Source organism: Panthera tigris, chromosome B1, assembly GCF_018350195.1.
Source record: "Panthera tigris isolate Pti1 chromosome B1, P.tigris_Pti1_mat1.1, whole genome shotgun sequence".
NCBI classification, from domain to species: Eukaryota; Metazoa; Chordata; class Mammalia; order Carnivora; family Felidae; genus Panthera; species Panthera tigris.
In genome coordinates this window covers 166,679,350-166,707,210 of record NC_056663.1, presented here as the reverse complement: position 1 = coordinate 166,707,210, position 27,861 = coordinate 166,679,350, and the positions used below count along the sequence as shown (strand labels likewise).

The 27,861-nt window shown below is 38.0% G+C and overlaps 1 pseudogene; it reads right to left on the bottom strand.

Annotated features, from left to right (window-relative positions):
- Window positions 1–1,166: 1,166 nt before the first annotated feature.
- On the bottom strand, window positions 1,167–4,101 carry LOC102952766 (annotated as a pseudogene).
- Window positions 4,102–27,861: the final 23,760 nt, after the last annotated feature.

Genomic DNA, 27,861 nt, shown 5'->3' with positions numbered 1-27,861 from the left:
GTACTTACACTATATTCCTGGCATTTTGCATAAGTTATATCATTTGAACAATAGCCGTCTTCCTCTGGTTTTCTCTGCTCAAAGCCTGAGGAATAAACTCTTGTTCTCATGTTACATTATATTCTGTGAATCATCAAAAGCCAACTGAAGAATTTCAGGAAATAAGAAACAGTAGTTATTTTTATAGAAGGAAGTCAAATTACATCCAAACTCCGTAGAAATGACTTTTTTGCTTCTTTGTAAGTTTCCAATAATAAGCAGTGAGGTGCAAATAATAGGATTTGGAACAGCTTGTTCCAAATACATTCAACTATGGAGTGTTCTTTTCAGCTACCAAGAGCACACCAGTAACTTCTGTAATCTAACCTGCTGTTGCTGATAAACATGATTCACCAGTGAAGAGAGGGGTTCCATGGACCTTTGACTTATGTGTGATGCATAATGCTTGGAGACCCCAACTGAGGCTAATCTATTCTCTCTGCTGTGCTTCTGACCTTGGATGGTTCAAGTAATGAGATTCTCAGGCAGAATCACACATTTATTTTCTCCTACAATTTAAGAGATCTCAGGGACTAGTTATGTTATTACCTGTCAAAGCAGGTATCCTTGGTTTCTAGGTCTCTCTTGCTCTCCTGACAACAATTTCAGTCTGTTGCTTTTGAAGTTGGAACCCAGAATAAATAATAGAGGCTCCTGAAATAGTTCCCCAAATCCCCAGACATGCATGCTTTCCCTAAGAAGGGTTTATACCCACATTCAGAGAGATAGAGAGGTACCCTCCTGCATTTTAATAACCCCTTTTAATACAATTTCTATAATGTTGGCCTATCTATTTCCTAGGACTGCCTTAATATATAACCACTTAATTTGATAACTTTATTTATTTTTCAGTAGAATGTTTTTTATTCAGACCCCCCCCCCCCCGCACACACACACACACACACACACACACACACACACACACAAACCACAGTTTTCCAATAACACACAAGTATGGGTAGGGAGAGGTGTCTGTCCATCCAGTCCCAGCCCCTAGCCCATGTGGTTTTGTCAGCAATAAGAGGTGTGGGGTAATGTCCCAAAATAAAAATGGTGTTATGTATGTGTATGGGAAGGAGAGGCGTGCAAAAGCAGTGGGGAATAGTGGGGGAAAGAGACAGAGGAGGTCAGTACTGGGAACACTGCAAGTGGGAGGCCACTGCATAACATTCGGTGTTGGTAATACCGCCGTGGACACACACTTTGCCCATCAGTGGTACTAGCATCTTGGCAGTCCTGCGGACAGTGATGTTGAAAGTGGGAGCTCTGAGGGTGCTCTTGGTACGAAGATCCACGGTAAATTCCCCTTCCTGCATCAGTGAGTCCCAGATGAAAGAATATTTTTGGTCCCCAACTGTCTGCCCACTCACGAAAAAAACCTTGACGGGTCTTTGCAAAGCAGAACACCAAACTCAGCTGGCATGTTATTGACTAAGGTTTTATCGGGGACGGCGACCCAGACGGGGGGTGAGTCCTTTTAGGCCAGGACAGCCGCGTCCTGACACGTGACCTCCGCCAGGAGGTTGTGGATGTAGGTCGAGGGCGCCTCCGGCTGGCGGGCGCGGGAAGGTGGAGAGCTCCGGCACGCGCTGTCATTGGGACCTTGGCTCTGCTGTGTCTGATGACTTTAAATAACAAATTTATTTTCTCAGTTCTGGAGTCTAGAAGTCCGATATCCTGGTGTCGGCAGTGCCATGCTCTCTAGGAATGCTGTAGGGAACAATCTTCTGCTTTTTCTATCTCTGGTGGCTCCCAGAAATCTTTGGCTTTCCTTTGCTTGTAGCTTCATCACTCCAATCTTTGCCTCTGTATTTACATAGCCTTCTTTTCTGCAGGTCTCTGTGTGTTCCCTCCTCCTCTTACAGGATCACCAGTCATTGGATTTAGGGTGCACCCTAGTCTTGTATGATCTCATTTTACCTTAACTAATTGCATCTACAGAGGCCTTGTTTCCAAATAAGATTACATTCTGAGGTCTGGGTAGATATGAATTTTTGAGTATACTGTTCAACTTAATGTACTATAAATAGTCATTTATTTTCTCAATTCAAAGCCAATTAGGAGTACAGACAGGCAGATTAAGGGGACTTCTGAGACTATACATGGAAAACAATGAGAAATGCTGGCTGACAATCTAACAATGAGGGAAAAGTCAAAAACTCTCAAACACACTTAGGATATTTTGTGTACATTATATCAGAGCCCTCAAATGTATATACATAATTATTCTATCAAGAATGTGTTTATCTGGAGGCATTGTCCCATTACTAGTTCTTAGAGGCCATTTTATAAATATTAACTTAATTCTTCATAATGAAACATTACTTTTTCTATAAAACAAAATATTCATAAAAAATATTTGATTTTCTTATTATCTCATTTTCTCATCTAAAATGTCACCTCAATAAGAAAAAAAAAGATGACTGATGTATTACTTCCAACATAAACTAGAACACTTTCTCAATAATATCAAGTATTTGTGGAGCATATCCTAATTAATTAGAAGTTTCTATATCATAATAATTAAGAGTGCAAACTCTGATAACAAACTGTATGGATTTGAAGCAAGGCTCTACACTTTACTGTCTGTGCCCTTTTTTTTTTTTTTTTTTTAGTTTCTTTCTCTGTAAAATGGACAATATAATGGTACATAGTTCATAAGGTTGCTTTAAGAATTAAAAGATTATATGAATGTATGTCAGTGCCTGTATGTGTATGTATAGACATATATATAGGTATATATGTAACATATATGAAGGTATATACATAATATGCATAATATATAATATATTACACAGCATAGACATTATTATATGCTTACCAAAGTTCTAGGTCTTTTATTGGATCATGTCATATTATATTCACAATCAACCTTTGAATTAAATATAATTTTTAGCATATCCATTCTATAAATTAGAGAAAATGGTATTATTTGCCAAAGAGGTCAGTAATTTGCTGAAGGTCACACAGTGGAGCAGTTAGGATACTAACATAGGTCTTCTAGTTCCAAATATCATACCATCAGTTATTATATAATATCTCCTCACCACTTTATAGGTAATTAATAAACACTAGTTGACTAAGTCTAGGCTCTGATTTCTGTTGGTTTGACTTGTTCATAAACATCTCAAATTTATGTTTCTCTTTAGTGGCTCAAAGTCACTTTATTAGTTATCTATCACTCTATGACTACCTCAAATTCTAGCGGCTTAAAGCAATAATAATTATTTATTGTCTCTCACCATTTTTGTGGGTCAGGAATTTGGAACAGTCTCACCAGGCAGGTTGTGATTCAGGCCTCTTACTAGGCTGCAGTCACATGTTAACTGGGGTAGAAGTCATATGAAGCCTTGACTGGAGCTGGAGAATCCATTTACAAGGATCTAAGTTGGTGCTGACTGTTGAAGGGAGATCTCAGTCCCTCTTCACATGGGGCCCTCCGCTCCATAGGGCTCTCTACTTGAGTGTCCTTCTGACACAGAAGCTGGCTTTTTCTAGAGTAAATAAGAGATCAGTACAGAAGTTCCAATGACTTTTGTGGCCTTAACTTGGAAGTCACAAAACTTCTTCGCTTCTGCTGTATTCTCCTGGTCTCAGAGATCAGTCCTGATCCACATACAGGAGACTATTCAAAGGTATGAAGTTTTTTATGGGCTATTTTGGAGGCTGGCTTGTGTGCATAGTATGTTTCTGTCTCTAGCCTCTCTGTTTTGGTATTTCTCTCCCTTCCGATGGAGAGATGCCTCTTCTGGATCCTGTAGTAACCTGCTCCCTGAACTCACTTCCCCGTAGGTTTACAAAAGTAGGAAGGTGACCTGCCCAAGGACAAGCATGTGTCACTTCCAGCAGTATTATCCCTGCATGGAAATATACAGATTCAAAAGATCATCTGTCTAAATCATCCAACGAGCACATAGGAAAACTGTCTATAAATTTCTCTTGCTTCTCCTGGTTCTTGCTCTTTTCATAGCCTGGGTGTTCAGTTCTTCCAGAATTTTCTGTGTTCTTAGGTATATCAGAGTTGTGTTTTCCTTCACCATCAGACAATCCTAATAGGTACATCTTCACACACACACACATGTCCAAGGATAAAATGCATGTGTGTGTTATATGGATAAAAAAAAAAACCAGAAAGCCCTTTTTCGTTGTAGTTGCTTAGTGTCTCAGGCAACTGAATCATTTTGCTCCGGGAGACATGTGATCCCTGAAAGAGAGTTTAAAACCTGCCCTAGAGACGCCTTTTACCTCTTCTTTTGTGAGGGCCTGCCATCACAGGCTGGGTGCTGAAAGACTACATTCCTTACAAATCTTGGCTTATTACTAATAGGAGTTCTGTTCATAGAAGAATTGTTGATTTAGTTAGCATTTTAGATTCATGGTTTAGTCCTGTACATATAAAAGTCAAAATATGTCTCTTATATACTATTGATATAATAATAATATTGGTGAATTTATGACTCTTTCATATGCTGAAAGATTCCCACATACTAATGTGTACAAGGTATTTCTTTTGTAAAAAAAATTTTTTCTTTAATGTAAATCCATTTCAAATGATCTGGTCTTTTTCTTCTTGCTTTCATTATTATAAACCATGAACACCAACTTCTAAAATATATTTTCTCAGCTGGAAGTATATATTATTAGTTTAGTCTTCAAAACTAATAGAAATAGACATTGTGTTCCAATCATTTTACAACCTGAAAAACAAGCTTAGGGGAAGAAGGGATAGAATTATGTGTGGGAAGGTAAAAACAAGGATAATAGTTTCTGGCACACTGTTAAGTGTGTGTGGGTGGTCAAGACACCATCAGCTGAGAAGCAAATATCAGAGTATTTATGTAAGGTGCTTTCAAAACATTTTCCCTCCAAATTAACGTGTTGAGGTTTTGTTTTTTTTTTCTTTTTTTTCCTGAAATGATTAATTGGTATCTACATCAGCTATTCCTTATAAATCAGTCACATGTAACATGATGAATCAGGTACTAACATGGCAAAGGCTACTGGACCATATTTCATTTGAAAATGGGATTTCAGTATACTCTAAGTAGAAATAAAAAGATGCCGCCTGTCGTTCACTTGTGTTGAGTTTTGCCATAAACTAACAAACACAGTTTGTCATAAACAGTGTGCCTGAAACACTCAGGCACACACAGGTATACATCCGAACTTTCATAGGGAATATCAGCTTTCTTCTGTATCCAGCTAGGTGCTTGGATGTTTCACATGTGTAGTAACTGTGTTCTGACTGCTGATATCAGGGTTTGTGTATGTGCAGATTTGTATAAATACTTTTGGACATGAAAACATATACATACTTGGTTTCATGTTTTATTATCTGTGTGGGCCTTGGATGTGTCTGTGTGTTTGTGTCTTACGTGTCCTGCTTGTTAACTTATTTCATTCCATGCTCCCTTGTTACTACTTCCTCATACCTGTAGTATTTTGCTTCTCTTCTTTCACCTCATCACCCCCCATACAGAGTTCACATAACCCTTTGAATCACATAAGTCCTTTTTAGATTAAATGACCATTTGAGAATTCAGAATTCCTTTCTTTTCCTCCCATTTTCCTGAACTATTTCTCTGTGTTTTACAGAAATCTCTTCACTATTGTGGGTTGACAATATCTAAGATACATTTTCCTTGTGTGGGAGAGGAGAAAGGCAAAGAAAAATAACTGATATTCCATGGAAGGGAAATATAAGTCAAAGAGATATATAGAAGTCATCTTTTGGCATAGTGATTTTTTTAAAAATTATATAGAAGCGGAGCACCTGGGTAGTTCAGTTGGTTAAGCGTCTGACTTCAGCTCAGGTCATGATCTCACGGTTTGTGAGTTCGAGCCCTGCATCAGGTTCTGTGCTGACAGCTCAGAGCCTGGAGTCTGCTTCAGATTCTGTGTCTCCCTTTCTCTTTGCCCTTCCTCCACTCACACTCAGTCTCTGTCTCTCTCTCTCTCTTTCTAAAATAAGTAAATATTAAAAAATTATAGAGAAGCAATATATTCATTTATTCACCTAGCATTTATTGATCTTTTGAGTATAAGGTAGTGTTCCAGGCAATATGTAACAATGATAATGGTGTTGAGCTCTTCAAATTTTGCTAGAAGTTGTGCTAAAAGAAAAATATCCAAATAAGTGATTTATTTTTTAATAGGAAGATATCTCTCAAGAAATGGTTCTAATAGAAAGAGCACTGGACTTGGAGACTGAATATCTACACAGATACCCTGGCCCTCCAGCCCTCCATAATGTAGCCAGAATCTTTAGATTCAAATGCAAAAACGATGCAATTATGTCTCCTTGTCCCTTAAATGTTTTCTCATTGTCCTTAGGATAAAGACAGCAGTCTTTAACACAGCCTACAGATCCTGCATAGTCTGGCTCTCTTATTTCTCTAATTTCATCTTCTTTTACTGTTCCTCTTATGCTATATCCTCTAGGCACTACAGCCGTATTTCATTTACTAGACAATGCTTCATCTCTCACAACTGTTGTCCATTGTATCTTTCTCTCTAAAGCACCTCTCCTTTACTTGCTTTTTAACTTCTACTCATCTCACTTAGAACAGATTAATTTCTGTGAGTTTCTTGAAATCCTGTTGCTTTCCTTTGCATCACTTATCTACTTTTTAAATTGTATATTAATTTGTGTCATTAACATTGCACACTCCCACTCAACTATCTATGTCCCTGGCCATTGAATTCCCTGTGCCTATCAGTTCTGACACACAGTTTTTGAAATGATCGGAGGAACTTATTTAACTGATCTGAAACAAAGTTTCAGCAATTTTAGAATGGGTTTAATAATTTAATAGGCGAACTGAGAAAATGAATGTGCATTGAAACTTTGAGAATGCTATAAAATATAAGGTAGAATAATACTTAGAGGATAAAACCAAGAGGAAGAGAAGAACTGGTTGATGATATGGGTGGGCAGATTGAAAGAAATCATGGTTTCTTGTAGAAAGGAAGCAATAAGAGGAAACACTCTCTCCATATATATGCATATATGGAGATATATATCTGTATCTTAAGATGGTTTGAAAGGAAATTTTAAAATTAAAGTTTCTTCCTTCATCTGTCTTCACTTCTAGCTGTAATCTGCAGTTTTGAGTACTTTAAAGAATGTTTTCACTTCATGTGTGGTTATCACTGTTTCTCTAAATTATATGTATTTATTTCTATTTCTTGATTTATCAACTTCAGTCAAGATCTACTAAGTTTAGATTATCATGTTAACTTCCACCTTTCTTCTTTCTAGTACCAAATTATTATTTACAATATTTATAACTTCTCTAGTATTGTATCTATGACTTTAAGTAATATTCTTCAACAAATATTCCTTGAATCATGTAATTTAAAAGTACGCATTGACCTCATATTACATATGATAAAGTAGTATACTTATATTTTTCCTAATTCTCTGTACCTTTTGTGTTTTCTTAATTCTGTCACATATCATTGTTTGACTTGCCAAGTCATATTTTGTTTCATTCTTTCAAGTTTCATGTTCTTGCCTGTGTTTTCACTATAGGTTGATTTTAAAAATTGAAACCAGGGGCACCTGGGTGGCTTAGTCAGTTAGGCATCTGACTTTGGCTCAGGTCATGATCTCATGGTTTGTGAGTTTGAGCCCTGCATCAGGCTCTGTGTTGACAGCTCAGAGCCTGGAGCCTGCTTTGAATTCTATGTCTTCGTCTCTCTCTGCTTCCTCCCCTCCCCTCATTCATGTTCTGTCTCTATCTCTCTCTCAAAAATAAATAAACATTACAAAAAAATTAAAAAATTGAAAATATATCAACCTCATAAAATATTAACATTATGTAAATGTGATTGATATTATGCATAAATATTATTTAAATTATTTATTATAGTATTAAGCTTATAAATATTATTGCAATCCAAATATTGTCATGGGCCCATTGAAAAAGGGGATGTAATCCTACATAATTGAAACTGTGCCAAGCAAAAGACAAATTCCAAGGTCTTAGTGCTCAAAATCATATTATATTTTAGTGTGTTCAATATGTGATCTCTGGGTTTCTTACATAGCTTATGGTTCTCCAAAGAGTTTCTAATTCCATTTTTTTGTTCTTACTGGCAGCAAAATGCCCCATAAGTTTAGTCATATTGGTAAAATATTCAAGATCTTAATTATACAGATTGTTGAGTGGGATCCATCTTGTCCTTAAGGAATTTTTTTTCCAGAACCTTCTGACTTCCTGTTTTTTGTTTGTTTGTTTGTTTGTTTGTTTTTGTTTTATTTGAGAGCAAGTGTGTGAGCAGGGAAGAGGGACAGAGAAACAGAGAGAGAATCTTAAGCAGGCTCCATACTCAGACTGGAGCCCAACAGAGGACCCTGACTGGGATCATGACCTGAACTGAAACCAAGGGTCAGACACTCAACCAATTGAGCCAGCCAGGTGCCCCTTCATTCATATTTTGGAACAGAGGATGATCTTTCATTCTGCAGATTATATTTTTCTTCAGCTCAGAAATGCATATTTAAGGGGCACCTGGTGGCTCAGTCGGTTAAGCGTCCGACTCCGGCTCAGGTCATCGCGGTTTGTGGGTTCGAGCCACTTGGGACTCTGTGCTGACAGCTCAGAGCCTGGAGCCTACTTTGGATTCTGTGTCTCCTTCTCTCTCTGCCCCTCCCCCACTTGTGCTCTGTCTCTCTCTATCAAAAATAAATAATTGTAAAAAAAATTTTTTTAACTTATTTTTCTTTTCCTGTTTATATTCTTATTTCTAGGATTCTTCTTAGACAGATGTTGTCTTTCCTATATTTATTCTCCTTTCTCCTTACTTTAATAATTTACATTATGTTTGCTTTTTTGCTTCATAATTGTTAATTAACATATTAATATATTAATAAATTTTTATTGAATAAATATTGAGCTCTAAGCTCTGTGAATATAATAGGAAGCAGGCAAAAACCTTGTCCTCACATTATAGAGTCTAATACACCTAGTTAAGGCTTTCTGAGTGATTTCCTCAGTTCTGTCTTAGAGAACAGTAATTTTGCTTCATTTATGTTTACTTTATCATTTTTTAACCTCTAGAAAAATTTTAAATTTTTTATCGTGTTTCTAATATATAAAAAAGTCTTTTTTTAAATCTTCTACTTTTTTCTTAGGCCTCTTCTAGTTTCATGATTTCAGTATTTACTTGAATAGCACCAAGATTTGTAATTATGTTTCTTACAAAAATTTAAATTTCAGAGATGTGAGGTAAAAGTTTTTCAGGTGCACATGGAAAAATCAGACCTGATCACAGGTGAAGACGACCTAACTAACTAGTTGTATTGTCCTTCAGTATGGAAGCTAAAGTTCTATGGGTGTGATATATTGTAGGACACAAAGGAAGGGTAAGGGTACACACAGCACGTTCCTCATTATCTTTCTCTGGGGTAGCGATGTTCTTAATTGCCCAGCACACTCTCTCTCCTTCAATCCATTATCCATATTTGAAGGCATGATTAGAATACACTGGGGCAAACCTATGATCCAAGTGGGTCTAGTCCTCAACATTGGCTGTGCCTTGGCCAGGTCTCCTCCAAGAATCACAGTAGCAACCTGGTTACTAATAGTAACCAGGAAGCCAGTGGTGTATCAATCTACAAACTGGATTATATACTTCTTTTGATTGTGGAAAGGTCAGAATAAACATTTTTAGGAACTACAATAATGTGAAACTCAACATGGTAAGAGTTACATTTCATGTCCTTATTATGTACTTATGGTGAGGGTAATATGCGCCATTTGGTTCACTGGCTCTGCAAACTTTTGCCACAGAAAGAAATTAATCATGAGGCTTTTAAGCAGACATGACTGAGGCTGATGTGGCTAGAGGGAATGGGGTGCAAGTATAGCATTCAATATTGGTCTGGAATTCTGGCAGATCTATATTCAAGTCATTTTCAAATTTGAGAGAGGCAGTTATGGAGGACTATCTATCTAATAAGAGTGTTAACGTTAGAGTACATTGGGCACTCAGTACTGAGGATATGTATAATACATGCATGACCAGGGTGGTGTGTGTGGTGAGGATGGAATCATAGGGACATGGAATTTAGTTAGAGCTGTGGGACCTACGTAAATGGAGAATGTGAACTTCAACTTACTACTTTATTCAACAAAGACTTTCTAGAAGTGAGAGTTAAACCTAGAGTCTGTTTGCCCAACAAAAATGTGAAAAACCAAGAATTTTTTACAGACCTATGAACTCATTGGCTAATTTGTGAAACCTGTCCCAGACTAGGTCCGCAATTTTCCTGCCAAAGGTACAGTGCTTTTGCACATAGTTACTGGAAGAATTTTCTTTGCCAGTGATGTGCTGCTTAAGGTGGAAGAGACAGTGGTTAAGTGTCAGTACAAACTTCCATCAGTAAATGTGGGCTTTCTGTCTACAAGCAATACTTTGGAAGCAAGCTCCCTATCACACATTTCACTGAAAGTAGTTTAAGGAGTCACTTTCCCTAAGCTGCAATAGTCTTGTTACTTGCTAGATGACATGTTCCAGGCAGTAGTGCTCCCAGTCAATTGCTTGTCTGAGCACCAGCCTGCCTAACGTGATAGAGATGAATGCATGCATATAGCTATTGGTTAAGAGCTAAACAGACACAGAGTCCTGGTTACCATGCCAACAAGCTAAGGTTTGAGGTAAGTAATTCACTTAATTTTTTTGAAAGTTTGATTTTATCCTCCAAATGACCTCTTTTGGTTTAGATTGTGTTATTGTGTTTGTGCATATTGGAATTTATTTTTTAGCATAAAGAGGTCCTCAAATCATCTCTAATGATACTCCATTTTTTGCCTATGATTACAAATGATGATTTAGATGGGTTAGCATAGGTAGCTGGTATATAGGTTTCTTTAGATTTGATATAAATAGGTTCAGGAAGGGGATGGGAGAGACAACACATCAAATAATTCAGAATATCTTAAGTATAATAGCCTTATTTAAAAAATAGCTAAATATAAATAAAGTAGGTGTACTATTTTTAAATGACACGGTTGTCATCATCATTATGATTGACCAATATTTCCTTCTCTATAAACTTGTGTTTATTATATATTGATAAACTCTAATAGAGGGAAGGATATATTGGTTTAAATATTGGCTTAGATTAGATAGAATCCCTGTCATATGACGATTTAAAACCTACTGGATATAATTATCTTCCAGTAACTTTGGAAAGTACATCAACTTGTCAAACCTGACATCAGTTTAGCAAAAAGAGAAAATATTACATAATGAAGATGGTTTATTATAAAAATCTTATGAGTATTTTATCTTATTTTGCAAGTATTTTCAGGCATAATTAGGACAGAAAATGAGCAAAGTAGATGTAAACTGTCTTATGACAGTTCTTTCCCCTTTGCCACAAGAGATGTGTTCCATTTAAAGCCTTGTAAGTGCTGGCTTTAAAATAATGTATTGTCATATTTTATTTGCTCCTTTGTATGCTCAGAGATAAAATAACAATATCAAAGCAGTAAATACTATACAGAAAAAACTGATGGAAACAGTAGTATAATAGAAAAATATAACTCACTTTTCCTATTTATATGGGAATATTGGAACACAAATCAAAAAGAAGGGAGGTTCTGTGAGAAGGGATACATTTTTAAAAAGTGCCTATTTTCTTTTCTTTTTCTAGTTCCTCTTTTTAAAGACTGTATTTGGGGGGGGGTGCATCATTACTCAAACTGCATGGCATGACACTTCTAGAAGGTAGTATTAAAACACGAACCATGATGACAACTGGAAACACAAACTAGTTGTGTAGAGGTTATAGAAAGTGATTCTCCAAAGTGACTGTTTACTCCTTTCATTTAGCTTCCATGATTTTGCTCTAACTTCTCTTCAGTGCTTGGCAGAATGATTTTTACGCACGTCTTTGTAAAAGAACAGTAAAGAAGATTTCAGTTGTTCATGACAGATGATTTAACTACATATGTCTTAAACTGTAACCTCTTTTTTCTCAATTATTATGTTGATATTTATATTTTTCTTTTTCCATCTTATTTAAAGTAAAATAACATACTTTATGAAATTTGCCTTAAACATTTCCTTTTCATGAGATAGTGATAGGTAAATATAACCCATTGTGATAAATTATCTACTTTGTTATTACAGAATTTTGGCTTTCTTTAAATTGTCATGAGGTCAAATCATTTTTGCCTAGGTGCACAATGATGGCCCTAATAGTTAAATACAGAGCTATTTCTCTGACTCTTACTCCTGGTATATATGGTAAATATTTCTTTGCTTATACATTTTTTGTTCATGGTTCTAAACTATTGGCTAACTCAATAATAAGCCTTAAAGACTGGCATATGGTCCTGTCCCAGAGGATAAGTTACTCACTTCTTATGAGGGCTCTGGAGACAGGGCATCATTCTAAGAATGATGAAGCCAGAACCATACCTTTTCCAGGGTCATGTACAATGAAGTCTCTGAAAATCTTGAGTTTCATGAAAGCAGTTGTAAATAGACAAGTGTGTGTTTCTTACTAGACATTTACACCAAATACTCCAGGGTGGAAGAAGAAGAGACATTTCTACTCACTAGGAAGCTGTTTTACTGAAAATAGTTATAGGTCATTACAAACAACGTGGTTTATAATGTTGGTTTGTAAACAGTATAAAGACCCTGTCTCTCTCTCACTCTGTCTCTCTCCCCCTGCACTCTTCCTGTCACCCTCTCTCTCTCTCTCTCTACTCTTTTCTGTTTTCAGAGGGTGAGTTGATGTTTTTTAATGAAAGCAATAACTTCTTTGGAGCTCTCCTTAATATCAGTACTTCTTTCTTGAAACTTTTGGACGTTTAAGTGTTCAGCCCTATGTTTTGTCTAGCTATATTCAGTTTTTGTCACCAGAATAAATATACTTGCTTTTTATTTGACTGAGAACCCCAACATTTGTGTAGTGTTGCCCTAATGTAAATTCTTTTTTTAAAATGTTTATTTATTTAATTTTGAGAGAGAAAGAGAGAATATGAGTGCAAGTCCGGGAGGGGCAGAGAGAGAGGAAGACAGAGAACCCAAAGTGCGCCCTATGCTGACAGACCCAAGGGCAGAGAGACCTGATGGCAGAAAGCCCAATGTAGGGCTCGAACCCATGGATGTAAGATTGTGACCTGAGCTGAAGTTGGACACTCAACCAACTGAGCCACCCAGGCGCCCCATATAAATATGTTGTAATAACCATTATTACTCTAGGTTTGCTGACTCTGCAATTTACTGAAATTTTTATTGCTCTTGTGACTAGTCATAGTGTATCTGCTCATACATTTGTCATCATAAGGCTGCTCTTATTTTACTCTATCCTTGTAAGAGTTTGCTATATGCAGCAATAAATCAAAGATTGTGCATATAAAATTTCTGGAAAGAACTTCATTAATTAAAACCTATTGAGAAAAAGATGATTCTCAGTGGGCAAAGTGCATCATTTCAGCAGTTTTTTCACTTAGTAACATCTATGAAATTAGTTTTCTTGTTACAATCAATGACATCTTCGATTTGATTAAAAAATGGTGTCATCTACCAGCCTTCCAATGCCCTCAAGCATTTTATATCCAAAATGCAGACTTAATAGGGCCAGATATTTTAGAGAATGAAGTATGTAAATAATATTCATTTTTTAAATAAAGCATCACATCATTATGGGGATACTAGGGATGTTGGAGAAATCCCAAGTGTATTACTACACTAATCAATAGTGTATAAATTAGCTCCTGGGTTATAACAGTGTCAATTTTTCAAGATCTAATCAGTCAGGGATAATTAGAATGGACTTGCCAGAGTTAAAAATATAATAAAATGCACAAAATCACAACTGGCAGAGTATTGCTGTGCACTGACAGATGTTTGGAAAAGTTGGAAATAACTCCCACTCGAATGGGTAAGTTTCACAGTAGAGTGTGACAATGACCAAAAGAGTCTAATTTTTTTGACCAGAATAAAAACTTAATAAGGGAGAAGACATAGCCATCTTGTTAAACTCATGCACAAACCCATTTTATGTTTTTTTTTTTTTTTTTTTTTTTTTTTTTATTTTTTAATATATGAAATTTACTGTCAAATTGGTTTCCATACAACACCCAGTGCTCATCCCAAAAGGTGCCCTCCTCAATACCCATCACCCACCCTGCCCTCCCTCCCACCCCCCATCAACCCTCAGTTTGTTCTCAGTTTTTAACAGTCTCTAATGCTTTGGCTCTCTCCCACTCTAACCTCTTTTTTTTTTTTTTTTTTTTCCTTCCCCTCCCCCATGGGTTTCTGTTATGTTTCTCAGGATCCACATAAGAGTGAAACCATATGGTATCTGTCTTTCTCTGTATGGCTTATTTCACTTAGCATCACACTCTCCAGTTCCATCCATGTTGCTACAAAAGGCCATATTTCATTTTTTCTCATTGCCACGTAGTATTCCATTGTGTATATAAACCACAATTTCTTTATCCATTCATCAGTTGATGGACATTTAGGCTCTTTCCATAATTTGGCTATTGTTGAGAGTGCCGCTATAAACATTGGGGTACAGGTGCCCCTATGCATCAGTACTCCTGTATCCCTTGGATAAATTCCTAGCAGTGCTATTGCTGGGTCATAGGGTAGGTCTATTTTTAATTTTCTGAGGAACCTCCATACTGTTTTCCAGAGCGGCTGCACCAATTTGCATTCCCACCAACAGTGCAAGAGGGTTCCTGTTTCTCCACATCCTCTCCAGCATCTATAGTCTCCTGATTTCTTCATTTTGGCCACTCTGACTGGCGTGAGGTGGTATCTGAGTGTGGTTTTGATTTGTATTTCCCTGATAAGGAGCGACGTTGAACATCTTTTCATGTGCCTGTTGGCCATCCGGATGTCTTCTTTAGAGAAGTGTCTATTCATGTTTTCTGCCCATTTCTTCACTGGGTTATTTGTTTTTCTGGTGTGGAGTTTGATGAGCTCTTTATAGATTTTGGATACTAGCCCTTTGTCCGATGTGTCATTTGCAAATATCTTTTCCCATTCTGTTGGTTGCCTTTTAGTTTTGTTGGTTGTTTCCTTTGCTGTGCAGAAGCTTTTTATCTTCATAAGGTCCCAATAATTCACTTTTGCTTTTAATTCCCTTGCCTTTGGGGATGTGCCGAGTAAGAGATTGCTACGGCTGAGGTCAGAGAGGTCTTTTCCTGCTTTCTCCTCTAAGGTTTTGATGGTTTCCTGTCTCACATTCAGGTCCTTTATCCATTTTGAGTTTATTTTTGTGAATGGTGTGAGAAAGTGGTCTAGTTTCAGCCTTCTGCATGTTGCTGTCCAGTTCTCCCAGCACCATTTGTTAAAGAGACTGTCTTTTTTCCATTGGATGTTCTTTCCTGCTTTGTCAAAGATGAGTTGGCCATACGTTTGTGGGTCTAGTTCTGGGGTTTCTATTCTATTCCATTGGTCTATGTGTCTGTTTTTATGCCAATACCATGCTGTCTTGATGATGACAGCTTTGTAGTAGAGGCTAAAGTCTGGGATTGTGATGCCTCCTGCTTTGGTCTTCTTCTTCAAAATTACTTTGGCTATTCGGGGCCTTTTGTGGTTCCATATGAATTTTAGGATTGCTTGTTCTAGTTTCGAGAAGAATGCTGGTGCAATTTTGATTGGGATTGCATTGAATGTGTAGATAGCTTTGGGTAGTATTGACATTTTGACAATATTTATTCTTCCAATCCATGAGCAGGGAATGTCTTTCCATTTCTTTATATCTTCTTCAATTACCTGCATAAGCTTTCTATAGTTTTCAGCATACAGATCTTTTACATCTTTGGTTAGATTTATTCCTAGGTATTTTATGCTTCTTGGTGCAATTGTGAATGGGATCAGTTTCTTCATTTGTCTTTCTGTTGCTTCATTGTTAGTGTATAAGAATGCAACTGATTTCTGCACGTTGATTTTGTATCCTGCAACTTTGCTGAATTCATGTATCAGTTCTAGCAGACTTTTGGTGGAGTCTATCGGATTTTCCATGTATAATATCATGTCATCTGCAAAAAGTGAAAGCTTGACTTCATCTTTGCCAATTTTGATGCCTTTGATTTCCTTTTGTTGTCTGATTGCTGATGCTAGAACTTCCAGCACTATATTAAACAGCAGCGGTGACAGTGGGCATCCCTGTCGTGTTCCTGATCTCAGGGAAAAAGCTCTCAGTTTTTCCCCGTTGAGGATGATGTTAGCTGTGGGCTTTTCATAAATGGCCTTTATGATCTTTAAGTATGTTCCTTCTATCCCGACTTTCTCAAGGGTTTTTATTAAGAAAGGGTGCTGGATTTTGTCAAAGGCCTTTTCTGCATCGATTGACAGGATCATATGGTTCTTCTCTTTTTTTTTGTTAATGTGATGTATCACGTTGATCGATTTGCGAATGTTGAACCAGCCCTGCATCCCAGGAATGAATCCCACTTGATCATGGTGAATAATTCTTTTTATATGCTGTTGAATTCGATTTGCTAGTATCTTATTAAGAATTTTTGCATCCATAGTCATCAGGGATATTGGCCTGTAGTTCTCTTTTTTTACTGGGTCTCTGTCTGGTTTAGGAATCAAAGTAATACTGGCTTCATAGAATGAGTCTGGAAGTTTTCCTTCCCTTTCTATTTCTTGGAATAGCTTGAGAAGGATAGGTATTATCTCTGCTTTAAATGTCTGGTAGAACTCCCCTGGGAAGCCATCTGGTCCTGGACTCTTATTTGTTGGGAGATTTTTGATAACCGATTCAATTTCTTCGCTGGTTATGGGTCTGTTCAAGCTTTCTATTTCCTCCTGATTGAGTTTTGGAAGAGTGTGGGTGTTTAGAAATTTGTCCATTTCTTCCAGGTTGTCCAATTTGCTGGCATATAATTTTTCATAGTATTCCCTGATAATTGTTTGTATCTCTGAGGGATTGGTTGTAATCATTCCATTTTCATTCATGATTTTATCTATTTGGGTCATCTCCCTTTTCTTTTTGAGAAGCCTGGCTAGAGGTTTGTCAATTTTGTTTATTTTTTCAAAAAACCAACTCTTGGTTTCATTGATCTGCTCTACAGTTTTTTTAGATTCTATATTGTTTATTTCTGCTCTGATCTTTATGATTTCTCTTCTTCTGCTGGGTTTAGGCTGCCTTTGCTGTTCTGCTTCTATTTCCTTTAGGTGTGCTGTTAGATTTTGTATTTGGGATTTTTCTTGTTTCTTGAGATAGGCCTGGATTGCAATGTATTTTCCTCTCAGGACTGCCTTCGCTGCATCCCAGAGCGTTTGGATTGTTGTATTTTCATTTTCGTTTGTTTACATATATGTTTTAATTTCTTCTCTAATTGCCTGGTTGACCCACTCATTCGTTAGTAGGGTGTTCTTTAACCTCCACGCTTTTGGAGGTTTTCCAGACTTTTTCCTGTGGTTGATTTCAAGCTTCATAGCATTGTGGTCTGAAAGTATGCATGGTATAATTTCAATTCTTGTAAACTTATGAAGGGCTGTTTTGTGACCCAGTATATGATCTATCTTGGAGAATGTTCCATGTGCACTCGAGAAGAAAGTATATTCTGTTGCTTTGGGATGCAGAGTTCTAAATAGATCTGTCAAGTCCATCTGATCCAATGTATCATTCAGGGCCCTTGTTTCTTTATTGACCGTGTGTCTAGATGATCTATCCATTTCTGTAAGTGGGGTGTTAAAGTCCCCTGCAATGACCACATTCTTATCAATAAGGTTGCTTATGTTTATGAGTAATTGTTTTATATATCTGGGGGCTCGGGTATTTGGCGCATAGACATTTATAATAGTTAGCTCTTCCTGGTGGATAGACCCTGTGATTATTATATAATGCCCTTCTTCATCTCTTGTTACAGCCTTTAATTTAAAGTCTAGTTTGTCTGATATAAGTATGGCTACTCCAGCTTTCTTTTGGCTTCCAGGAGCATGATAAATAGTTCTCCATCCCCTCACTCTCAATCTAAAGGTGTCCTCAGATCTAAAATGAGTCTCTTGTAGACAGCAAATAGATGGGTCTTGTTTTTTTTATCCATTCTGATACCCTATGTCTTTTAGTTGGCGCATTTAATCCATTTACATTCAGTGTTATTATAGAAAGATATGGGTTTAGAGTCATTGTGATGTCTGTATGTTTTATGCTTGTAGTGATGTCTCTGGTACTTTGTCTCACAGGATCCCCCTTAGGATCTCTTGTAGGGCTGGTTTCGTGGTGACAAATTCCTTCAGTTTTTGTTTGTTTGGGAAGACCTTTATCTCTCCTTCTATTCTAAATGACAGACTTGCTGGATAAAGGATTCTCGGCTGCATATTTTTTCTGTTTAGCACACTGTAGATATCGTGCCAAGCCTTTCTGGCCTGCCAAGTTTCAAAGGAGAGATCAGTCACGAGTCTTATAGGTCTCCCTTTATATGTGAGGGCACGTTTATCCCTTGCTGCTTTCAGAATTTTCTCTTTATCCTTGTATTTTGCCAGTTTCACTATGATATGTCGTGCAGAAGATCGATTCAAGTTACGTCTGAAGGGAGTTCTCTGTGCCTCTTGGATTTCAATGCCTTTTTCCTTCCCCAGTTCAGGGAAGTTCTCAGCTATAATTTGTTCAAGTACCCCTTCAGCACCCTTCCCTCTCTCTTCCTCCTCTGGGATACCAATTATGCGTATATTATTTTTTTTTAGTGTATCACTTAGTTCTCTAATTTTCCCCTCATACTCCTGGATTTTTTTATCCCTCTTTCTTTCAGCTTCCTCTTTCTCCATAACTTTATCTTCTAGTTCACCTATTCTCTCCTCTGCCTCTTCAAGCCGAGCCATCGTGGATTCCATTTTGTTTTGCAATTCGTTTAAAGCGTTTTTCAACTCCTCGTGACTGTTCCTTAGTCCCTCGATCTTTGTGGCAAGAGATTCTCTGCTGTCCTGTATACTGTTTTCAAGCCCAGCGATTAATTTTATGACTATTATTCTAAATTCACTTTCTGTTATATTATTTAAATCCTTTTTGATCAGTTCATTAGCTGTTGTTATTTCCTGGAGATTCTTCTGAGGGGAATTCTTCCGTTTGGTCATTTTGGAGAGTCCCTGGCGTAATGAGGACCTGCAGTGCACTTCCCCTGTGCTGTGGTGTATAACTGGAGTTAGTGGGCGGGGCCGCAGTCCGACCCGATGTCTGCCCCCAGCCCACTGCTGGGGCCACAGTCAGACTGGTGTGTGCCTTCTCTTCCCCTCTCCTAGGGGCGGGATTCACTGTGGGGTGGCGTGTCCCGTCTGGGCTACTTGCACACTGCCAGGCTTGTGTTGCTGGGGATCTGGCATATTAGCTGGGGTGGGTAGGCAAGGTGCACGGGGGCTGGAGGGGCAGGCTTAGCTCGCTTCTCCTTAGGTGATCCACTTCAGGAGGGGCCCTGTGGCAGCGGGAGGGAGTCAGATCCGCTGCCGGAGGTTTGGCTCCGCAGAAGCACAGAGTTGGGTGTTTGCGCTGCGCGAGCAAGTTCCCTGGCAGGAACTGGTTCCCTTTGGGATTTTGGCTGGGGGGATGGGCGGGGGAGATGGCGCTGGCGCCTTTGTTCCCCGCCAAGCTGAGCTCTGCCGTCCGGGGGCTCAGCAGCTCTCCCTCCCTTTGTCCTCCAGCCTTCCCGCTTTCCGAGCAGAGCTGTTAACTTCTGACCTCCCAGACGCTAAGTCGCGCTTGCTGTCGGAACACAGTCCGTCCGGCCCCTCCGCTTTTGCCAGCCCGACTCGGGGGCTCTGCTTGGCCGGCGAGCCGCCCCTCCGCCCCGGCTCCCTCCCGCCAGTCCGTGGAGCGCGCACCGCCTCGCCGCCCTTCCTACCCTCTTCCGTGGGCCTCTGGTCTGCGCTTGACTCCGGAGACTCCCTTCTGCTAATCCTCTGGCGGTTTTCTGGGTTCTTTAGGCAGGTGTAGGTGGAATCTAAGTGATCGGCAGGACGCGCTGTGAGCCCCGCGTCCTCCTACGCCGCCATCTTCCTTCTCTCCCAAACCCATTTTATGTTGAAACTACTTGATCAAAGTACATTCTGATAAAAAGGCCATTAAAAGATGGTATCCAGGCCCTTTGGCTATTTTCAGTGGGTGACCTTACAGTCCATTGTTGGTTTCACAATTACTGAGAGCCAGTGAGCATAGACTCTTTATGTTCTACCAGAATTTTGAAGAGGATAAGCCAAATCTGCCTAAGCCTCAGTACACAGAATTCTGTAGAGTTAGCATCAACAATGGCTATGGCTGATCACATTATCCAGTAAATCATCATGTACACATCATTCAAGACAGAACCATTTTTAAAAAGAAAGATATATCTTGGAATTGACAGGCCTGATAAATCAAATCTAGGCTTCAAAGCCAAGAGTAGATTCAGTGAAACCATATGAAGCCACGAGTTGGCTCAGAGAAGCTATATAGTAAAATTAAACTTGTTTCCAAATGTCATAGGTACACTTAAAAGCCTCATTTGGTTGGAATTGAATAATATATAAATTAATTTATGTATGTAGATTTTAAGGGGGAATAACGCTGAAATTTAAACATCTCATAGGCTCTGAGATTAGATATCCTTATTTTTCATTTGGGTCCAATAAATTAAATGATTCTGAACTTGAAGATAAAAAAAAATAGCTAGAAGTGTCTCCTACTGAATTCCAATTCCTACTGAAGAACAAATGCAATTAATAAATAGAAGGACAGGGGTGCAGTCAGGTAAGGGACTGACTTTGGCTCAGGTCAGGATCTCACAGTTCGTGCGCTCAATCCCCACGTCAGGCTCTGTGCTGACAGCTCAGAGCCTGGAGCCCGCTTCACATTCTGTGTCTCCCTCTCTCTCTGCCCCCTCCCACTAGCACTCTGTCTCTCCCTGTCTCTCAAAAATGAATAAAAACATTTAAAAATTTTTTTAAATAAATATAAGGACAGTGGTGACATGGAAATGCACTGGCCAGCTCTCCCTCAAGGCAGGACTTGTTCCATCTGTCAGTAGACAGCCTCCAACTGTTAGCTCCTTCAGTGTTTGCCTCAGCAGTGGAGTGCTGCCTCACTGAAGGGATAGCTTTCTTAGGGTAGTCCCCATCACATGACTGATGGTGGGGTATACAGGCCCTGCAATTTTTGTCCACCAAGGAGTGGACTGCATGTACTCTAGAGCTCTGCACAGCATTAACCAAAGCTTTGCTAGGACTGCAGTGCTATTCAGTGACTCGCTGTGCTCAGTCCTGCTCCCTTCCCTTTCCAACTGCTCTACTAGTTATCCTGCATGCCAGACTCCTTCTCTGTGTCTGCTTTTGGAAAACAAGTTTGCAGAAAACAGCATATAAAAATGATCTCTGCAATGAAAATATCAAGCCCCAGCTCTTCTCTGAATGTCACAACAAACAGTTCAGCCTACAGAGGGTTTTGGTACCTTAAAAAATGGCAACTTATGGTATCTACTTGTTGCACCAGGAACCAACTTTCTCATTGCTGTGCCAGAAAGAGATGTATGTTATTTCCTTATTTTTCAGACACTTGCCTATGAAATAATAGTTATTGGGCATTCTATGGAGTGTGTGTGTGTGTGTGTGTGTGTGTGTGTGTGTGTGTAGTATCTAAAAAATATGGATAAAAATGATTTACCTCTAGGGCAAAGATTTTCAGAGGAGAGAAATGTATTTGTAAACTGTTGCAGATGACTTCTAGACTGGCTTACTTTTAACAGCTTAATTCAACACTTTCCAATACACCTGCTTATTTCCACTGAATTAAGCAATCTTAAAATCACAGCACAGAAAAATAAAGAGCCTATTTTTTCAAAGGAAAAGTAAATGTATTATTAATCCATCCTTGAACCTCCCATTCTTGGGTTTAAAGGAGGTGTATCTCCCACTATGGGAAGCTTCTTCTTCAGGACATATGTGGCTGGCAGATGCGGGATATGATTTCGTTGCATAGGGCCCCTGTGTTCTCGTTGTGCCTTGTTCTCGTTTTTAAGAGGGAAGTCAAGAGTGTTGAAGGTAGTTCTCAAGGCATCATCTAAATGTACATCATAGCAATCTACTCCCTGAAAGGTGTTCTTTTAGCAATTGCAATTTCCCCTTCTCTCACATTTCTAGTCCCTAACACCTGTCTATCAGATACAAAACTTCTTATAACTCTCTCCTCCAATGCTTAATTATGGAAATGGAAATGTAGATTCATCTCTTATAGCTTCAATTATTTTAAGCCGCAATCAGAGGACTACAGATCTAATTTATTTAATGCCTTCAAATTTTCTTAGTTATTAAATTAATAAATATTAGGAAAATTAGTCATTCCTCTTCCTAGATATTTTTAAAAGGGAAATATATTTATTACTGAACCCTAAATATATTAATATAATTTCTATTATATTAATTATAATATTAATAATAATATAATTAAAATTATATTAATATAATTTCCTTAAAGAAAAATTCAACAAAAAAAATGATATTTGCTCTTCTGTTTTCTCCTAAACCTGAAGATTACCTATATAATTTCAAAACAGAAGTTAGCAATAAAGTTGCTCTTCCCACCCTCCACCATACATAGCCTCTTAACTACCCACTTGTGCTTTCCAGTGGAAACTGCTAATGGTTTGATTATTATGATTTGAGAGCAAATAGTTTTTCTCTAGTTTATTTTTGGAAATAATGGTAAGCTATTTTTGGAATATGTTAAATTTTGTGTCACCCAGTAGTATCTGTTTTTCTTTCTGTCTTCTCTGATTTATCGGTTATTTTAAGAATGCAAATATGATCTAGGGTTAGAAGTTGATGTCAGATTGTGACTAATTCACCCATGCTCTATCTGCTGCTTTTTCCTTTCTCTGCTGACTCCCTTATTCCTTTGCACCATCAAATCCTACCTAAATGATCAACAATGCTTCATGCTCTAGGACACTCTTAATGTTTAGTGGCTTAATATTGAATTGTCTTTTCTGCTAGACTGTGATATTGTTCATGTTTTTAGTAAATGGGCTTCAGGATGGTTCCCTGTGCATGACTATGTTTGTTGGTTTGGGTTTTATGATGGAAAAGTGAGGGCAGGGGAGAAGCTATCCTGTCTATTCCACTGATCTCCTTAGGCCTCCAGCCGAGTGATTTCTCTTTATTTGAAGAGTTCACTCACCTCTTTACTTGAAGAGTTATTGATCTGCTTGAAGGTGTGTTTTTCACCTGCTGTGTTACCAATATGGTAACAATAAAAAAGGAAGAATATGATTGGTTTGATATAAGTTTAGAGAAATTGCTGAATGGGCACAACTGGAAGGACTAGAAGGCGAGATGGTTAAGGATATTCGTGAGAAAGAAACTGAAATACTGAATTCTCAAATTTAATTGGGTTTGGAACAAAGTACAGCTAACAGGATTTATAGGTTTGGATGAAATGAATGTGTCAACCAGGTGCCAGTAGAAAATGGATAAGATTCTTAAAAGAGGTAAGAGTTTATATACTAATATTTGGTCAGTCAAAAAAGCATGGTAAAGCTCCCAAAGACTGTCAATAGAGGGAATTCTCACCTTCTCTAGGCCTGAATGGCTATAGAAGGAAGGGATGGAGGTGGGGGGTGGGAGAACAATGAGAGACAGGGAAAGGCTGAGAGAAAGAGAGGATAATGAGAATTTTACAATTAGAAGAGGCCATTGAAAATGGAATGTGTGGGGCGCCTGGGTGGCTCAGTCGGTTGGGCGGCTGACTTCGGCTCAGGTCATGATCTCGCGGTCCGTGAGTTCGAGCCCCGCGTCGGGCAGAGCTCTGTGCTGACAGCTCGGAGCCTGGAGCCTGTTTCCGATTCTGTGTCTCCCTCTCTCTGACCCTCCCCCGTTCATGCTCTGTCTCTCTCTGTCTCAAAAATAAATATTTAAAAAAATTAAAAAAAAAAAAAAGAAAATGGAATGTGGCCTTTGGTAGTACAGGGAGACAGGAGAATAAATTCTTCAACCTCGCTCTCCTCTCACCCTTTGACACCATGTCTCTTTGGCTGAACTCATCCAAAAACCAGAGTTGCAAGGGATACTGGTTGAGAAAGTACATCAGTGAGACCAGGTTAGAAAAGACAAGACTATAGATTTGTGTGGAGTATGAGGCTTCTTTTAGTGTTAAGGAAGTGTAAAAGTTATAGTACTTTTTAAAACGGAGATAGAATGGATTTTAAGCATTCAGTGGTGAAGCAGTTTGAAGAGTGACAAGTGAGTGTCTGATAAAGTAGAGGAAGAGTGAAGGTCATTAGGCTTGCTCTTGAAGGTATGGAGTGAACTACCTTCGTTTTCTTGAGAGAAAGAGTTTTCTGGGGGTATAGGACTTTCAGTGCTAAAAGTGTCCAGAGAGTCTGGGCAAATTGGGCAGTTGGTCAAACTTCTTGAAGGATAAGTGGATTTGACAGACATTCCATGCAGAGGGAAAACATTAGCCTGGGTATAGAAATAGCAGAGCATAGGGGATGTTTGCAAGGACAATGAATTGCATTTTTGCTCTAGTTTAGAGTAGATTTAATAGGAAGAATAAATAAAATAAAAAGTAGTATCACTAGGTTATAGAAGAACAAGAAGCTTGAACTTTATGCTATACAACCAGCATTTTGGTTTTCCAGTATTGATGTTGAATCTCATTGACTGATGTATAGACGTCACAAAAATAATACACAGGCATAGATCCTGTGTGTACCTCCCATCTAGCAGTATGTGACTTTTTTCTTTCCTTGGTTATCTGTGATTTTGTCATTTTTAGCAACCATTCAAACTATCTGAAGTCTTTAGATGAAATCTATTAGTGTGTGTTTCTATACATCTATGGTCCTAATTATCAAGGAAACTCAAGTTTCAAATATAGATTTTTTAAAAATTATCAGATGAAACAGTAATCAGTAGGATTAAAATAATTAAAATTCAGTTTCTCCCCTAATATTCAAGTTTTAAAATCCCAGGTAAGAAATTAGTGCCAGATAATGCCAGATGTTTTCTTAAATTTGGAAGAACATAAACATTTCAAAAAATCTGTCATTTGAAGAAATCAAGTCAAATTAAAAATAGGAATGGCTGGAGGAGGGTGGGGAGACGGGTTAAATAGGTGATGGGGATTAAGGAGAGCACCGAGTGTTGTAAGGAGGTGTTGAATCACTATGTTATACACTTGAAACTAATATTGCACTGTATGTTAACTAACTGGAATTAAAAAAAAAATCTTTACAGGGTCACCTGGGTGGCTCAGTAGGTTAAGCATCTGACTTTGGCTCATGTCATGATCTCACAGTTCTGAGTTCGAGCCCCATGTCAGGTTCTCTGCTGTCAGCACAGAGCCTGCTTCAGATCCTCTGTCTACCTCTCTCTCTGCCCCTCCCCAACTCATGCTCGCTTTCCATCTCTCTCTCTCTTTCTAAGAAATAAATTAACATTTAAAAACAAGTAAATTAAAACTTTAGAAAAATAAAAATAGAATTGGCTGTTAGAATATAGAATATAGAGTATAAAATAGAATATAAAACAACAATTCCTTTTTCTGTTTTAAATATAACTTAAACTTATAAACTGCCATCTTGAATGATCTAAAATGCTTCATTATGAATCACTTTTTAAAAAGCCTAATATCAGCTTAATACTGATACTGAGGGGCACCTGGGTGTCTCAATCGGTTAAGCATCTGTCTGACTCTTGATTTCGGCTTAGGTCATCATCTCACAGGTTGGTAGGTTCCAGCCCTGTATCGAGTTCTGTGCTGATGGCATGGAGCCTGCTTGGGATTCTTTCTCTTCTTCTCTCTGCCTCTCTCTCTCTCTCTCTCTCTCTCTTTGCCTGTCTCTCAAAAAATAAAGAATGACAGTTTTTAAAAATATATTGATACTGAGTAATATTTTTTTTCATGGGATTAGTCAGTTCACTAAAATACTTAAAGAAGAATCCCAGTAACACCAGAAATCACTACTTTTCTAAAAACAGGGTTGAAAGAAGAGTCAACTTTTCAAAGTCGATGAGGATGTTCTGGGGTTGTCATGTGACATAAGACTTTGAAGTCCTAATGGATACGAAGCTTGACCTTTTCAAGTGGCCACTCATGCCCAAATTCTCACCAAAGCTGCAGAGCTGGTAGCTACTGTGAGACTAGTTTTCAGGCTTATTTGTACACAAATTACAGTTCAAACATTAATACCTGAAATTGGTATAATTTTGTTTATTGAGAACCATAAATTAATTAAATTATCTCTACCTAGAATTTTTCCTATAATGTGGAAAAATGTTTATTAATCATATAATACCTTATACATCATAGACTCTCAATCGGTGTATTTTTAAAATGTTACCTTTGAAGGTCTATTTGCTGTCTTTATGCTCATCTCTGTAGCCACTTCCTCCTATGGTAGAATTACTTGAACAACATACTGCAATATTAATCAGTCCTAGATTTATATAACTCAGTATCGTTCCTGTTTTCAGAGGTGAAATTTTGAGTTTTATGAATCAGATAAAATAAATAGGTCAGGAAGAAACTGCCTGTGGATTAAAATAGTCAGAGGTCTAATTGCAACTTAAAAAAATGAGGCTAAAGTGCCATTATCCAGCTTTTCAATTATTTCTTATGTTAATATTTTCTTCTTGAGGTAATAGCCACATTGGCCTTTATAGAACAGAAAAAAACTAGAGAATGTTTCTATATAATGCTTTATTTATTGTTGTAAGTATTTCACTAGGATACTATGTCCACTTTACAGTAAAGAATTCTGAGAACTAAATAAGAATCAATGAGTAGGAGTTACAGGGAGGTCTCATCATCCTCTTGGAATACCTGTAAAACTGTTGTGCCATATATATTCATGTTGAAGTGTTTAAATAACTTGTGAGTTTTTAAATTGTCAAGAACACACTGGCAAATGCACAGTCAGGCCAACTTGGACTAAGTGAGACAGAGACTAGATTCCAACCTGCAAGAGGCAGCTGGTGAGGCTGCTCAGCAAGCATGGGGAACATATTCTGTAATGCTGTCCTCTAAAGTGGCCAAGATGATGATAAAAAAGAAAGAATAACCCAGAGGGCATCTAGGACCTTTTGGCAAACAGATATCGTTCCCTTGTACCATCCCATCTCTGCACTCAGAGGGATTTCTCAAGGTCAACATTTGAGAAGCCATCGGAGAAAAATGTTCTGTTATATATTCTCCTCAGGCCATAGGCTGCCTACATTGATTATATTTACATTTTCATAACTAAGAGAGATGTAAAAAATGTTTCTACTTCCACAGTAACAAAAATCTGACCAGAAAAAATTCGCCTTTTTACTTATACTTGCAGAAGTTCTTAAGCTGGCAACTCTTGTGCAGTTGTGAAGTTCCCTGTGGCAAGGTCAAGTTAGAAATCAACTTGCTTCTTTTTCTGTGTATGTTGGAAAGTGAAAACATTTCTTTTCTTTCTCCCCCTTTTTTGGAGTTATTTCTTCACTGTTAGCAATTTCACATTGTACCTAGTATTACAAGACATATCTGTTATTAAAATGTGTGAACCAGTGTTTACTTAGAATTTTCTGACTCTTTGATTCTTTATATCTTTCCCAAAATGTAGTTAATTCTCAAGGTTATAGCCCTGAACAGTTTGAGGAATTGAATCTCAATCCATACAGTCAAGTCTTTCTATATTAAACGTTAAACTACAGTTATCAAGAGTACTCTTTATTGATTTATTTCATTAGGAAATTTAAAGGAGTTGCCATGACTAAGTTCAGAGAAAGGAGTTTTTGTTGTTTTCTTTACCCATCCATTGATGGACCTCTGTGTTGTTTTCACATCCTTGCTGTTGTGAATAGTGCTGCAGTGAATGTGGGAGTGCTAATATC